This window comes from Aethalodelphis obliquidens, unplaced genomic scaffold, assembly GCF_003676395.1.
Source record: "Aethalodelphis obliquidens isolate GAN/ISIS:26980383/991018 unplaced genomic scaffold, ASM367639v1 scaffold22, whole genome shotgun sequence".
Taxonomy (NCBI): Eukaryota; Metazoa; Chordata; class Mammalia; order Artiodactyla; family Delphinidae; genus Aethalodelphis; species Aethalodelphis obliquidens.
The window spans coordinates 10619652-10636206 of record NW_020837966.1 but is presented as its reverse complement, the minus strand read 5'-3'; the positions used below and the strand labels follow the sequence as shown (position 1 = coordinate 10636206).

At 40.2% G+C, this 16555-nt stretch overlaps 1 pseudogene; it reads left to right on the top strand.

The window, feature by feature from the left end:
* Window positions 1–10015: 10015 nt before the first annotated feature.
* Window positions 10016–10512, top strand: LOC113628156 (cytochrome c oxidase subunit 5B, mitochondrial pseudogene; annotated as a pseudogene).
* Window positions 10513–16555: the final 6043 nt, after the last annotated feature.

Below are 16555 nucleotides of genomic sequence, written 5' to 3'. Positions count from 1 at the left end.
TCTGGGGAGGAGAGCAGAGCGGAGTTGGATGTCTGGAGTGAGCCAGAGTAAACGCAGGATTTAAACTGTAGGCCTAGGATTAATTTGAAGAACATGCGGGGTCTCGATGGTTTTCTCTCAAATCTATAAAATTGACATAAGACCATTGACGATCTACTGCAAAAGAATATTGTGTTGGAAACAGAATGCACTGATGTTTGCAGTTGCATCCCTCGAGGAATGCTTTGCAGAGCTCACAAGTGGAAGCTCTGTGCTTAAAGTACTCCTCACGTCACTTCTGCTTAGATCATAGGAAATCAGTAGCTTTGGAAGTCAGTGTTATATATTCCATCCTCTGGGAAAACAGATGTCAGAGTGTCTACTAGAGAGGAGAGATTTTCATTTCCCCATGAGTTGTGTTTTTTTGTTTTTGTTAATGGGGGTGATTTCCTGTTTGGTTTGTTTTCCCACATCTGGTACTTTGCACCTGCTGTTCCCGTTTTCAGCCTACAGAGTAGCCTCCTCTCCTCCCTCACTTATCTAGTGGCTGGCTTCTGCTCATCCTCGGAGCACAGCTTGCTTTGGAAAGGTCTTTGTTGGAAAGGAACGAGTTACGTAATACTGAATCTCTAGTAGCACTTGGGGTGGGTTTGGTCTCCAAAGAGGCTTATCCCTGGAAAAAGCCCTAGCTTCCCTCACTCCCCCTCATTATCCTAGATGGGCTTCCTCCGGTCTTCTCCCTCTCATTCACTCCACATTTCTTCCCTTTTTTATTTTTAAATTTATTTATTTTATCCTTGGATGTGTTGGGTCTTAGTTGCGGCACGTGGGATCTTCGTTGAGGCGTGCACGATCTTTCATTGAGGCACACGGGCTCCTCTTTAGTTGTGGCGTGTGGGGTTTTTTTTCTCTCTCTAATTGTGGCGCACAGGCTCCAGAGTGCCTGGGCTCTGTATTTGCGGCACGCGGGCTCTCTCGTTGAAGCACACAGGCTCAGTAGTTGCGGCACGGGGGGCTTAGTTGCCCCGCAGCATGTGGGATCTTAGTTCCCCGACCAGGGATCGAACCCGCGTTGCAAGGTGGATTCTTTACCACTGGACCACCAGGGAAATCCCTTTGCCCTTCTTTTACTTCATAGTACTTAGTACAAGTCATATTCCTCTCGTTTGCTCCCTGAGTATACTGGGAGGACCACAGTGCGGGGCCATGTCGTCACCTGTGGGTGTTCCATGCCCAGCTCCAGCCTCGTCAAATCTAGGTCTGAATGAAGTTAGGTACTTACTCATTTAAAAAAAAAAAAAAGGAAAAAACATCAAGTGTTGAAAAGGATATGCAAAGTTCGGAAGGTAACTGTTGCTGGTCCCACGCTCTCTTTCAAACTGGGGGGACAAAAACTCAAATCAGCAGGATTTATTTTCTATCATGAGAATGAGGACTTATTTGGTATTTACGAAGCACAGGGAATTTTACGAACACTGTTTTTCATTCTCTCAAACTTTTAAGGCACGTGCCCTTTCGTTTGGGGGGAAAGGAGGCTCCAAAGACTCCAGTGTGGCCCAGCTCGTACAGGCTAAGTAGGCACTGATGGTACCGCCAGCTTGCTCTGTGCCTTTCCCACCTTCGCAGGAAGTCTTCTTGACTCCTGGATGTGGCTCAGTTCTATGCCCCCTCACAGATTAGTTCAACACAGCTTCCTTCCTCCAAATGCCCCATTCGAAACTCTCATAGCTTTTTGTCTGTAGCTCTTGTATGATGTCTGACATTTTTCTACCTTGGGTCACCAATTTCTTATTCAGATTGCTTTCCCAGGGTTCCCAGTCTACGTCCAGTCTACGGGTACAATCTCATCCTGTGTTGCACTCTCCTTCGTGCTTTAGGGATTCGCTGTACTGGTGTCTTTCTATCCTTGCAGCAAGCAACATCCTTTCATGTCTCGGGCCCTGGAATATGCAGTTTCTTCTGTCTGATGCACTCTTTTCCCCAACATTATATTTAGATCCTCTGTCCCACTGAAGACTCACCTCCAATATCACCTCTTTGGAGAAGTCTTCCTCGACACCCAGACCCGTTCCCCTCACCCCATTTGGCATTATGCAAGGACCTGGATTTTGTTTTCAGCATGATCACAACTAGCAGTAATTTTTGTGAGCTGGTTTACTTGTTTGTCTTTCTTTCCTGCTCTGATCTGAGCTCCATGAGGGCAGGGACCATGTTGCCATGTTGATTGCACATCCGCATACCCACGTGTCTGGACTAGCACAGTGCCTGGCCCACAGTAGTTGCTCAGTAACTATTTTTGCAAAAATATCAGATCATGTCACTCCTCTGCTTGAAACCCTCGAATGCTTTACCATTTACCACTCAGTAAAAGCCTTACTCTGACTTTCAAGGCCGTAGCCCCCATACCCTTGCATTGGCATCTCTGAGCTCATCTGCCTTCTTCCCCTCACTCCACTCCAACTACACTGGCCTCCTTGATGTTTCTCACAGATGCTAAGCAATCTCCTGCCCCAGGACCTTTGCACTTGCTGTGCCTTCTTCTGGAACCCCTTTTTCCATGCATTATGTCTCTCTCCCTTCAGGTCTTTGCTCACATCTTGCTCTCTGAGGAAGGTCTTCCCCTACCAATCTGTTTGAAATGTGAAAATTGCCATTACACACCCACACACTCACACTCCCTCCCTCCCACTCATTCCCTCCCCGCCTTCCCTGCTTTATTCATTGTCTATCTGCCCCTACTAGAGTGTAGCCTCCATTAGGGCAGGGATTTATATATTTTCTTCATTGCTGCATTCCTGGGATCCCAAACTAGCACCTAACACATAATTGGTGTTTAGTAAATACGGAGTGAATGGCTACCTTGGCCTTTCTGATCTGCACCATTGTTCTTCATGGCCCTCAGAGTTACAGCAAACCTTTATTGAATATCACTTCAAAGAATGAATTAATCTGTTCTTAGACACTAAATATGGTCCCTTCAAAGAGTGTACCAGACACATTTGGATAAACTACAGATCTTCAGCAGACACGTCAAAGACTTTCAGAGAAATAATACTGCAAAGCCTTAGCCTTCTGTGAGTCCGGCTCATCATTAATGAAACAAAACGATGTCTTTACTTGCCATTTTTCTCCTTCCCCCGACATCTCTCCTGGCTTCCTTTCTGCAGACTCACAGTTTCTTTTCTTTACAGACTATCTCTGGGCTGAGGAACTGGCTCTAAGGATGGGGCAGTTCTAGCAATGAATTGAGGTGTATAAACTTTTGGTTTAGCTCTACTCATCAGAGAGAACAAAAAAGCCATCAGAAGGAGTTGAAGAGGGTGGATTCATTAAGTGTTTTCCAACCTTATTTATCTAAAGCTGAAAGCTGCGGCTCAGGGGTGACCTTAATTAGTATGGCTTTCTAGTCGCTGCAGGTCACAAGGCGTGGGTTGGTGCCTCCTTCTGTACCAGCTGGGCTGTATGGACCATATGGACCATATGAAGTGACGCTGTCTGAGTATTTTGTTTTTGTTTGTTTTAAGAAGTAGACCTTCCTTTTAGGGTATAAAATGTTTCCTTTTGCAGAGCACTTAGGATGCTTTGCTGTCAGTGTTCTTCTCTCCCTGGGTTCACTTTTGTCCTTGGGTTCGTTCGTTCTTCTCCGCCAGCATCTTGAGCTGCTCATCAACATAGCACTTGGCAACCTCTGCTTCATGCACCGCTTTCCTCACCTCTGCCCACCCTCATTTACAAGCTTCTTGAGCACAGGAAGAGTAGGGGTTCCAAAAAAAGCTCAGTGAAAAAATAATAAAAGAATATGATTCGTTCTCCTCTTTTCATTAGTGATTTGGATTGCTAACTTCTATTTGACCTAAGTGTGTCACATTCTAACTACTCTTCTCAGATGACCAATGAAGAATAGTCTCATTTTAACTTAAGAAATTTAGGCAAAAATATTTGCAGAATCCCTACTTATGACCTTGATTTTTTTTTTTTTTTTTTAATTACATGTTAGCAGAGTTTAAATGCTTCTCACGGAGGCCTGGCTGGAAATCCCTTCTTTAGCTTTATTTTACAGAGCGTATTTCTTTAGTGTATTTTATTCGTTAGTGTATGAAAATTCATGAAAAAAATTTAAGGGTTAAAAAGCCATGAATTTTCATAAAAACTGATCTTTCGTTAATCAGAAATGCCCCTTAAGCCAAATAATTTCTAAATCCTGCTTCGGAATTTGCTTCTGTTCTGTAGCACTTAGACTGATCAATTTTCAGAAGTTGTAGGAGAGAAAATAAATTCTGTCTCCAAACGATGTTTATAATCTCAAATCTAAATTAAAACATGTCGATTCCACAGCAATAGTCACTATGGAAATAGAAACATATAGGCCTCGATTCTAAATCAAGAGAGTGTTTAGCTGGGTGGTATATATTTTCCATCATGTTTTTGAAAAATCTGTTACAGTGTATGCATTTTCAAAGGCTTGGATTTGATAAGCTTCTAAGAAATTGTACATGTGTGGGTCAGATTAGAATTAAATGTACTTTGTATACTTTTCAAATGTGGTTTATAATGTCCTATCCCTATTAATGAAAATCCCTGTTGAATTATTAGACTTACTTTATGGAATTTTAAAAAATACTAAAGAAACATATTTGAAATCCATGGAAGCTTCCGTCTCAGGCAGATATGCCTACACATTATCTCCATTCAAATTCTACTAAAATTCAAATCTTGTATTAAGAATACTAACAAGTGTAGAATGGATTTTAAAGAGTTTAAATAGAATTGCCACTCACATCTCAATTTACACCTAATCATCAAGCTTTATTTAGTTTCAGAAACTGTTTAAAAATATATTTGCTGGGGCTTCCCTAGTGGCGCAGTGCTTGAGAATCTGCCTGCCAATGCAGGGGACATGGGTTCGATCCCTGGTCCGGCAAGATCCCACATGCCACGGAGCAACTAAGCCCGTGCGCCACAACTACTGAGCCTGTGCTCTAGAGCCCGTGAGCCACAACTACTGAGCCCGCGCGCCTAGAGCCCATGCTCCAAAACGAGAGAAGCCACTGCAATGAGAAGCCTGCGCACTGCAATGAAGAGTAGCCCCCGCTCGCCACAACTAGAGAAAGCCGGCACACAGCAAGGAAGACCCAACACAGCCAAAAATAAATAAAGAAATTTATTTTAAAAAATTAAAAAATAAAAGCTCTCCACACACACACAAATATATATATATACTTGCTAGTTTAAAAAAATATCAGCTTAAAAAAAATCCCAAAGGTAATAATAAAAATAATTTACTCTGAAGGCATATCATGTAAAAAAAATTTTTTTAAAGTTACTTAAAAGTTATAGAAGTTAAAAAAGCTTTTTTCCCTTTGTTTAGCTGAATCAATGTTCATCCTTTTCAACTTTTTGTAGTAATTAGTCAACAAATATTCTTCAACCAGTATCTGCATGCCTACTACGTGCTAGGCGATGTTCTAACATAGAATGTCACTTCTCAAATAACAGAAAACAAACATATGCTGTGATCATTTTGCTTTAAATAGCATTCGCCAAGCATATAACTCCTTTACATAAAATACATAATTCTTCTCATTTAAAAATTACATCATTCCTTTCTTTCAAGGAGCTCAAAATGTTTTTAGAGTCAAAACAACTATCTTCACATTACCCTCCTGAACTTAAAGAAAACCAAGTCCTACCTCCCTTTTCCTGTACCAGGCTATGCCTTTCTAAAAACTACAAACAGAAGGAGTGATTATACACTCCTTGGTGAAGAGAGAGTGATACAGCAATTCTGCCTGTTCCTTGCCCAAGTAATCTATCATCAATTGCAGAATGAGGGTGGCCTAGCGTCCCCTTTCCCACAAAAAGATCTGTCAAAATTTAGTCTTCTCTTTTTCCCCTCTTTCTCTGCAAGCCTTAGATTAGATCTGCATCTCTCCCTCTGCTGATACTTAACCTCAGAAATCACCTGCTTCTATACACTGTGCAGTACCATGTAATGCAATAGGTTAGCCCATCTTGTGTTTGTGTTCAGAACTTTAGCCATTTGAACATCTTTTTAAGTGTACAGCTTGTCTTGTAATTAGCCAGAATGCTGAGATCTTTCTCAGTAGCAGCTGACACCTTATAGTCATGCCTCCAAACGTTTTGGGGTTGATGACGTGTGAAATTCAGATGTATGAGAGTTTTTACCTCTTTTTTCTAATAGAGTTAACTTTGGCATCATTTTTTGGTCGACCGTTTCTGCTCTTCATTCAGCCTCACCCAGTTGGCTAGAGTACCCCTAAACTTCTCAGAGACTTATACCATTAGTGTTTTTCTCTGATCCCATATCAACTCATACACTTACTTCAGGTTTTTCGAGCTGAAATGACCAGCTGTTTTGGAGTCACACAGATCCACTCTTAGTTTAAGCTCACAGATTACTTCATCAATAATAGGAAGTTTTGTCTAAAACTTTGAAAAGGTAATGTATCATTTAAGAGCACTTCGCTGTAAGTAACATGCCAGTGGCTTAAATGATAAGGAAATGGATCATTTCACGTTGTCAGAAACTGGGAAGTAGGAGCCTCAGGTCTGTTTCTGTGTGATTGTCTTAGATTGGTCCTCCTCTATGTGAAGTTTTCCTTGAGGGTGGTAGAAAGATGCTGCCGGGTCCCAGCCTCCTGTGCAGCTCGAACAGTGTCCAGATGAACAATCTTCTGTCTCTTAGGAGCAGGAAGCCCTCCTGACTGGCTTACTCTCCTACTTCATTGCCCAGAATTTTATCACATGTTCATTCCTAAACTAATCAATGGCGGGGAGTCATTGGCCATTAGCATGACTGGTTTAGGTAAAATGGAGTACATCACCTGGAACTACCAAGTAGGGGTGGGGCAGCTTCCCTGAAGTGCTTGAGGCTTGGTAAAAGTTGACATCTGAATAAAATCAAGTTGCAGTTAAGAAGCTGGTGGAGGAAGCAGTGTTATAAATGTTAGTTAGCCAGCCAAATTCACTAAGTCAGAGTGGCATTTTATACCTGATGGATAATTTCCCCCAGGTGAGCAAAAGGAAGGCTGAGGTGTGATATACGTATCTGTTGGATCGTGGGGTTTTTTAATCCATGTCTCAGCACAATAAAAACAGTGGGTATAGATTATTTAATGCTGGAAACGCCCACTTAATACAAAGATAGAACTTGTCTTGAAAAAATTTAGCAGTATGTACAATCAATGTGCTTTGTAAGTTAGCAATTGTAACTAACAACAGAAATAAAGCATTTAATAACCTGTGTCCCAAGTTCAAAATATTATCAATGGAAAGAATTAATTAGCTGAAGTCATCTGAATACATTTTGTAATTTGTTTTCCTCTAATTTGATTTGCCATTTATATTAAACCCAGATTTTGAAAAAAAAATGTTTTTGATGCTACTTGGCATATCTTTGTACTACATTATGTGTTGCTGTAGAATTTACAAGATCAACATTTAGATGTCACCAGAGAGACATATATCCTTGTACTGTGATAGACATTATCAGGCACTCCCAAAGTAGCAGCAGCTATTTACATTGAACTTAAATAGACAACTATGGAAATGTCAGGAAGCAGTACATTTTTGGAAGTTGGAAACATTGAAGAGAATTAGGCTTTTCATTTTTGATTTGCATCAAGTGACCAAAAAGTGTCTTTTGTGTTAGAATGAGTCTGTATGGGCAGAACAAAGACCAGGTAGTTAGAAATCTTCACACCATGCATCCCAAACCTTTAGAGCATCATGAAATCAACTTAGGGGCTCATCCCCACCATTCTTTTTACCTTCTATTATTTAGTTTAAAAAAAAACACAGAAAATATGAAAGCATTATACATAGCTAGGGTAAGAGTAGATTCTTGTCATTTGAACTTAATTTTGTATTATGAAAAAGTTCAAGCATGTACAAAAGTCGAGAGAATAGTATAATGAACCCACATATGTTCATCACCCAGATCCAACAGTTGTCAAGATTTGTGCCATACCAGTTTCATCTCTTTTTTGGCCGATGATATTTTAAAATGAATCCCAGACATTACTTCATTTTACTCTCATATATTTCAGGAGGGTTCCCTTGTCTCCACATCCTCTCCAGCATTTATTGTTTGTAGATTTTTTGGGGGATGGCCCTTCTGACCGATGTGAGGTGATACTTCACTGTAGTTTTGATTTGCATTTCTCTGATAGTGACGTTGAGGATCTTTCCACGTGCTTTTTGGCCATCTGTATGTCTTCTTTGGAGAAATGTTATTTAGATCTTCTGCCTAGTTTTTTGATTGGGTTGTTTGTTTTTTTGATATTGAGCTGCATGAGTTTTTTGCATTTTTTGTGGACTAATCCCTTGTTGGTCGCTTCGTTTGCAAATATTTTCTCCCATTCTGTGGGTTGTCTTTTTGTTTTGTTTTTGGTTTCCTTTGCTGTGCAAAAGCTTTTAAGTTTAATTAAGTCCCATTTGTTTATTTTTGTTTTTATTTTCATTACTCTAGGAGGTGGGTCAGAAAAGATACTGCTGCGATTTATGTCAGAGTGTTCTGCCTATGTTTTCCTCTAAGAGTTCTATAGTAACCGGCCTAACACTTAGGTCTTTAATCCATTTTGAGTTTATTTTTGTGTATGGTGTTAGAGAGTGTTCTAATTTCATTCTTTTACATGTAGCTGTCCAGTTTTCCCAGCGCCACTTGTTGAAGAGACTATCTTTTCTTCATTGTATATTCTTGTCTCCTTTGTCATAGATTAGTTGACAATAGGTCCCAATGAGCTCTTTTTTTTAAAAAAATATTTTTGCATTTGGTTTATTTGAAACAAAACTTTTATTTATGTGTCTATATATCTGTGGTAAGTCACAATGCAAAGTAAATTTCTTAATGTGGGTTGCAGTTAAAAACATTCTGGAAAGTTATTGTCGAGGTCTTTGACAGATTTTTGTTGGGAACTCGAGCAAACTTTTTCTTCTTGTAGACAGGCAGTTTCTATAGATGCCAAAAGATAGCATAAAGTTAAAATTTCTGCCATCAATTGCTTGTTTCTTCTATGTGGAGCTATGAAAATGCTTTGGCTCTTTTTTTTTTTTCTTCTTCTCCCAAATGAGGTATCAGAATTTTCTTAGTTTATGAATACACAAGCTATTCATTCAAAGAGGCTGTTGATTTGATTGTCTGTAGGACTTCATTAAGTAACTCAGGCTAGAGGAGATGCAGCCTAAGGTTTGCAGTCTTATTCTTAAGCAATGGATTTAGAACCTTGTTTGCCACTAAAAAAAAAAAAAAAAAAAAAAAAAACATTATTTGGGGCAAGGTCAAGTGTTTAGTTATGTGATATATTTATATTCTGTTCATCTTTCTCCAGGTCAAGAAATTAGGAAACAGCAAGAAACAGTTTTTTTTTTTTTTCCAGCTATTGTGTTCTCAAAAGTCAATTGAAATCTTAGCATCCTACCTTTCCGGCCACAGGACCTTCACATGTGCTGTTCCATTTATCAAGAGGAATTAACTTCCTTACCCACTGCTGCTTCTCCTAGTTTTTTTTTTTTCTTTTCTTCCTTTAAATCTCAGTCTCCCCTTTCCCAGAAAAACCTTCCATGGCCTTCTTAAGTCATATTCCCCCATTATGTGCTTAAACCACTGTGGGCCATTCTTTTGTAGAACTTATTAGTGTTGCGGTTTTATATTTCTCTGTTGCAGTAATCCATCTAATATTTCTTTCCCTTCCTCATCTGTCAATTCCGTGAGAGTGGGGGTTGTCCTTGCTCATCACGGTAGTCTGAGTACCTAACACAGTTGAGCTCAACACAGGTTTGATGGGTGAATGACATGCTGACTAATGGACTGAATGCTGTCACCATAAAGCAGTTAATTATGCAGGCTGAAAACATCTTTATAATTAAGCATCCTTGTCTTTCAACTTTTGGTTTTTTTCTTGGAATTTCAAAGAAATAGGGCAGGGGTGATTTAACAGGTGCCATACTCAGCCTCTGTTGTTTTTTATGATGCCTGAAAGAATATAATTAAAAAAAATAAAAGAATGTACCCGGAAGTGCTGGTGTTTGTAGCTGGCGTGATGGCTTCAAGGTTACTCCGCGGAGCTGGAGCCCTGGCCGCGCAGGCCCTGAGGGCCCGCGGTCCCAGTGGAGTCTCCGTGGTGCGCTCTATGGCGTCTGGAGGTGGTGTTCCTACTGATGATGAGCAGGCCACTGGGCTGGAGAGGGAGGTCATGCTGGCTGCACGCAAGGGACTGGACCCGTACAATATGCTCGCCCCAAAGGCAGCCTCAGGTACCAAGGAAGACCCTAATTTAGTCCCCTCCGTCACCATTAAGCGGATAGTGGGCTGCATCTGTGAAGAAGACAACAGTGCTGTCATCTGGTTCTGGCTGCATAAGGGCGAGGCCCAGCGATACCCTAGCTGTGGAACCCGTTACAAGCTGGTGCCCCACCAGCTGGCCCACTGACCCCCTGCACTAACTCACTCAAAATGTGATATAAAGTTTCTTCTTTCCAGTAAAGACTAGCCATTACATTGACTTCTCCTTCCATTTAAAAAAAAAAAAAAAAAGAATATAATGATTTTAGCAGGGCAACTTCTGTATATTGTGAAAGGGATTTATAGACAATGACTGTTTGGCAAGGCTGCAAGGGAATGTAATGATTTCAAATACATTTTAAAAATGTGTAAGGTCAATCCCAGTCATTGAAGAATTTCCCATAGTTCTCAAAGCTACAAATTATACTAGAGAAATGGATGAATGGTGTGGAATCATTGGATAAAGTCCATGAGATTTAGCCTGGTACACAAGCCTGTTCACAGCTTGCCCCAGGCAGCCTCTCTAGTCTCAATTACTGCCACTACTTGACTCAATCTTACTGCTCCAACAAAATAAACTTAATTGTTCTTAAAATATGCCAAACAATTTCAGGTTTTCTGCTGGTAGTTCCAGTCTGAACACCAACCCTATCCCAATTCACTCGGCTAATTTCCTTATATATACTTTAAAAAGTATATGTTCTTTTTGTAAATTGCCTATGAAATAGTAAAGTGTTACATGAAAAGATGAGATCCCCTTGGACAATTTACTTGCTTTTGTGCCCTCCAACATACAAAAACATTATTCCTTGTGAGACATGTAGTCATCCCTGTGTGTACACGTTTTGAATAGAAATGATATAGTGAATAATGCTGCGTACAGCCTTTTTCACTTAAAAGTGTGTCTTGGAGACGTATTGATGTTGTTACATGCAGCGCTCTCTCGTGCCTTTTAACGGTTGCATATTATCCCATTATCTAATAGATAGTGAACTTTTTTCCATTTCTCTGCTGAGGATATCCAAGTTGTTCCTAATCGTTCTAATACTACAAACCAAGCTTCAGGCAGCATTCTTGTATATGTCTCATCGTCCAGCTGTGTGACTGTTTCTCTAGAATATAAATGGAAATGTTGGATTATAGGGTGTGTGAATTTGGGGGTTTTATAGATACTGCAGAATTGCCCTGCCAAGTGACAGCACCTCTTTACACTCATACCAGCAGCATGTGAGAGAACATTTTCCCCGTATTTTTACCAACACTTCATGATATCAAACTGTTAAGTTTTCCAATCAGGTGGGTGAGAAATGGTATCTTGCTGTAATCCACATTTCCAGAATGATTGTTGAGACTTGGCCTTATTTCCTACCTTGGGTGGTGGTTGTCATTTCCTCTTTGATGCCTCTTTTACTTCCGGTTGCCCTGTCCGGCTGCTTGTTTGGGCCCTGGTTCACTGCTGTGGCTTCTCAGCTTCTCTGCTCTCTGTTTCTGGCTCGTTGCTGGTTTTTCCTCTTGTTTTTGAGCAGGGTTATAGAGATATTAACTTCTTTCTCTTTCAATTTCTTCAAATAATATTCCTCAAGTGCCTGCTAGGAATCAGGCACTGCAGTAGGGGCCGATGATAGGGTGGTGACAAGACAGAGTCTCTGCCATCGTGGAGCTTGCATTTCAGTGGGAGAAAGAGACAACGTATAAAGGGTATGTAGTACAGTGTCATGTCCGGTGAAGATAAGGCAGACAAGGTGATGAAGATTATGGGCATAAGGGAGGGAGAGTCTTATTTCGGAGACGGTGGTCGGGAAGGCCTCTAATAGGAGGTGAGATTTGAGCAAAGACCTGAATGAAGTTAGGGAGAGAAGAGCCTTCCCAGGAGATGCATCATCAGCAAGTGCAAAAGCACTGAGGTGGGAATGAGGATTGGGAAGGAAGTTGGTGTGGCTGGAGCTTAGAGGTCAATAAGCAGAATGTAGGAAATGAAGTTGAAAAGGTAGCCAGGATCCAGATCATGAAGGACTTTGAGGTCCATGATAAAGGTTTTAAAATTTTATTTCCAGGGTTAAGCCTTGGAGGTTTGCGGCTGGGACAGTGTCACTTAGATGACTCTGGTTAGTGGAAAGGGGGACAAGTGTGGGAGTGTGGAGAACAGTCAGGTGGGTATTGCAGTAGTCAAGGCGAGGGTGTCCGGGATCATGGTGACAGAGGCAGTGAGAAGTCAGATTTGGTACATATTTTGAAGGTGGGGCTAGCATGACTTGCTACTGGATTATCTGTACGTGTGGTAGGAGGGGAAGAAGAAGAGTTGGGGGTGACTCCAAGAGTTTGGCCTAAGCTACTGGAGGGCTAGTGATGGTGCTACCAGAGGTGGTAGAGAAGACCGTGGGGAGAGCAGGTTTGAGAGGAGAAATCTAGAGCTCTGTCTGGGCATGTTAAATTTGACATGCTTATTAGATATCCAAGTGTTGAGTGGCATTAACTACAAAAAATCAGAACCGAGAATATGTATTTGGGAGTTGTCCCCTTAAGGGAGCGTATTTAATGCCACAGACTGGGTGTTATCCCTGAAGGAATAGCTAGAGAGGAAAATAGGATCAAAGACAGAGCTGAGGGCCACTCCAGTATCTAGGAGGCAGGGACTCGGAAGGAGAAGCCAGTAGACAGGATCGTCAGGGCTCTGGAGACCAAGAATGAGGGAGTGACTGTGTCATATGCTGTCAAAGGATTAAGAAAGATGTGTACTCAGGGCAACACATTGGACTTAGTAAGACCCAAGACTTTGGTGACTTCTACTTGAGAAGTCTCAGTGGAGAGAGCTGGGGAGAAAATCAGGTGAGGAAGTGGAGATCCCCCTCATTTATAAAGGTTGGGTATAGCGAGAGAGCTGTCACCATTGCTTCTCTGCTCTCTTAAAGTTGGAAGTGTCTTGGCTAATTTTGTTTCTTCTACTCAGAGCTGCTTAGAATGCAGCACTGGTTTCTTTCTCTTTCCCAGCTCTCTTAGCTCCCCATGGCCATCACCTCCACTTCCCAGACTGTGTTCGAAGTCCTACCTTGGTCTTCTTATAACTCTGCACTTTGTCTCTGCAGCTGACTCCCCCGCAGACAAGAGGCTCTGGGGCAGCTGCATTGTTGATCTCCATCCATAATTCCTAGGTCATTCTGGGTCTCAGTAATAAATATTTGTTGAACTTCACTTCACTTCCAATTCCATTTTAAAAGGGAGGATGGGATAAAGGAGGCTTTGCTCTCATTAGACGAGAGTCTGAATTTGATGAGCATTGTAGGAGAGTGGATGAAGAAAATAAGCTCTATTAGATGAGCAGGCAACTACATAGTTGATACAAAAAATAGCACCATTCCTCATGACATTGGTATTGCCATAACAGCAGAGTAGGACACTTCAAGGACCTGGTGTATCTGTTTGTTTGGGGTTTTTTTTAAGTTAATTTTGAATGAAGGTTAATACAAAGGTCTTGCTCAGAGCCTTTCACTGGTGAGTGACAATGATGTTAATTCCCTTTTGGACTCAGCCTATTAGGTTTATGAAGTTGAAATACATGCTTTGTGAAGCAAAGTCCTAGTTTTAATATCGATGGAACATATTTACTGAACATCTAATATCTCCTGGGCATTGTCTTTGGACTTGAGATTCTAGAAATGAACATGCGTCTAAATACAACTCTGAGGATAAAACAATATTCTCCTCTGCTCTTAAAAACTTTCACTTACCTTCTGAAGTATTGTGTTAGAAGTAAAGTATGAAATGTCCATCAACTATTTAAGTTTCCCCCCCAAATTCAGTAATTATTCTCTTCATTGTTAAATATTAGAGTGGATTTAAAAAAATGCTTATAAGGCTACTTGATTCAGGGAATTGCAGTGGCTCTGAGGAATTGTCTACTTCAATACTCTTCAGTAAAATATAACGCAAGACCCATATGGAACTTTGAATTTTCTAGCAGTTACTTTAGAAAAAGTAAAAAGAAACAAGTGGAATTAATTTTAATAATGTATTTAACCCAATATGTTGAAAATACCATTTCAATATGTCATCAGTATGAAAATTATTAACAAGCTCCATCCTTTTGTTCATACAGTCTTTGAAATCCAATGTGTATTTTACACTTAAAGCACATCTCCATTTGGATGCTAATTTTGCTTGGAAATACTTGATTTCTATTTAGATTTCATAAAACTTACAGTTGAAAGTTGCTATAAACATACTTAAAATTTTTTCCGATAATGAAATGAAATAAAAATTTAGCTTCTCAGGGGCACTAGCTCCATTTTAAATGCTCAATGGCCACATGTGGTTAGTGGCTGCCATACTGTACAGTGCAGGCATAGAACATTTCCACCATTGCAGAAAGCTCTGTTGTACCACGCAGGTCTAATTCAACCTGCTGAGGAAACTTAGTGGCAGACCTGGGACTAGAATGTTGTTTGTAAGGAGTTTCATAGACATAAAACCACCACTGGGAACACCAACCTTTCAAAAGACAGACGGTCAGATGGATTTGAACACATGGAGAATAAGGCATTGTTTAACTATTGATAGAGAAGGTTTCTAGGAGGAGTTAGCCTGCCTTTCTCTGCTTGATTCTCACAAATAACAAGATTTAAATCAAAGCGCTCACACATTGGAAGTATTTAGGTTACGTATAGAGAGGATTATTTTTTATTGCAGCAACATATACATAACATAAAATTTACCATTTTAACCTTTTTTTTAAAAAAGTGGGCATTTCAGTGGCATTCAGCCCATTCACATTGTTGTGAAACCATCATCACCATGTCTCTCTGGAAATTTTTCATCTTCCCAAACTGAAACTCTGTCCCTTTAAACACTAACTCCCCATCTCCCTGGCAACCACCATTCTACTTTATGTCTCCGTGAATTTGGTTACTCTAGGTACCTTATATAAGTGGAATCATACAATAATTGTCCTTTTTTGTCTGGTTTATTTCACTTAACATAATGTCTTCAAGGTTCATCCGTGTCGTAGCATGTGTCAGAATTTCCTTCCCAAATAATACTCTATTTTATGGATAAACCACATTTCAAAATTAAGATATAATTGACTTAGAACATTGTGTGAATTTAGGGTGTGCATGTCAAGTTGATACATTTAAATATTGCCTTATGAGCACCTCTGTAGCTTTAGTTAACGACTTTATCATGTCACATAACTATCACTTCTTTTTTTGTGTGGTGAGAAGAGATCTAGGCTCTTAGCAATTTTGAAGTATTTAGTACTATATTGTGGACTATAATCAATATGCTCTGCATTAGATCTCCAGAACTCACTCATCTATCAGTTGCAAATTTGTCCTCTTTCACATCTCCCCAATTCCCGCACTCCCTTGCCTCTGATAACCACCATATTTTACTCTGTTTCTATGAGTTTGGCTTTTTAAAGATCTCACATAGAAATGATATCATACAGTATTTGTCTTTCTCTGTCTGACTTATCTCACTAAGCATAATGCCCTCATGGTCTATTCATGTTGTCACAAATGGCAGGATTTCCTTCCTTCTAGTGTATACATGCCACATTTTCTTTATCCCTTCATCTGTTGGTAGGCACTTAGGTTGTTTCCTATCTTGGTTATTGTGAATAATGCTGCAGTGAACATGAGAGTGTAGATATCTTTTTGATATTCTGTTTTCATTTCCTTTGGCCATGTATCCAGAAGTGGGATTGCTGGATCCTATGGTGGTTGTACTTTTAATGTGGGGGAACCTCCAAACTGTTTTCCATAGTGGCTGAACCAACTTACATTCTCACCAACAGTCTACAAGGGTTCCCTTTTCTCTACGTTCTCCCCAACATTTGTTTTTTCCTGTTTTCTTGATAATAGCCCTTCTAACAGATGTGCAGCAATATCTCATTTTTGGTTTTGATTCTCTCATGACTAGTGATGTTGAGCACCTTTTCATGTACTTGTTGACCATTTGGATATTTTCTTTGGAAAAATGTCTATTCAATTCCTCTGTCCATTTTTTAAAATTGCATTACTTGTTTTTGTCGTTGGTGTTGCTATTGAGTGGTATGAGTTCTTTATTTTGGATATTAACCCCTTATCCATTATATGGTCTGCAAATATTTTCTCCCATTCCATAGGTTGCCCTTTCATTTTATTTACTGTTTCTTTTGCTGTGCAGAAGCTTTTTAGTTTGATGTAGTCACACTTGTTTTTTTGCTTTTGTTGCTTGTGCTTTTGGTGTTGTATCCAAAAAATCATTGCCAAGACCAGTGTCAAGGAGATTTTTCCT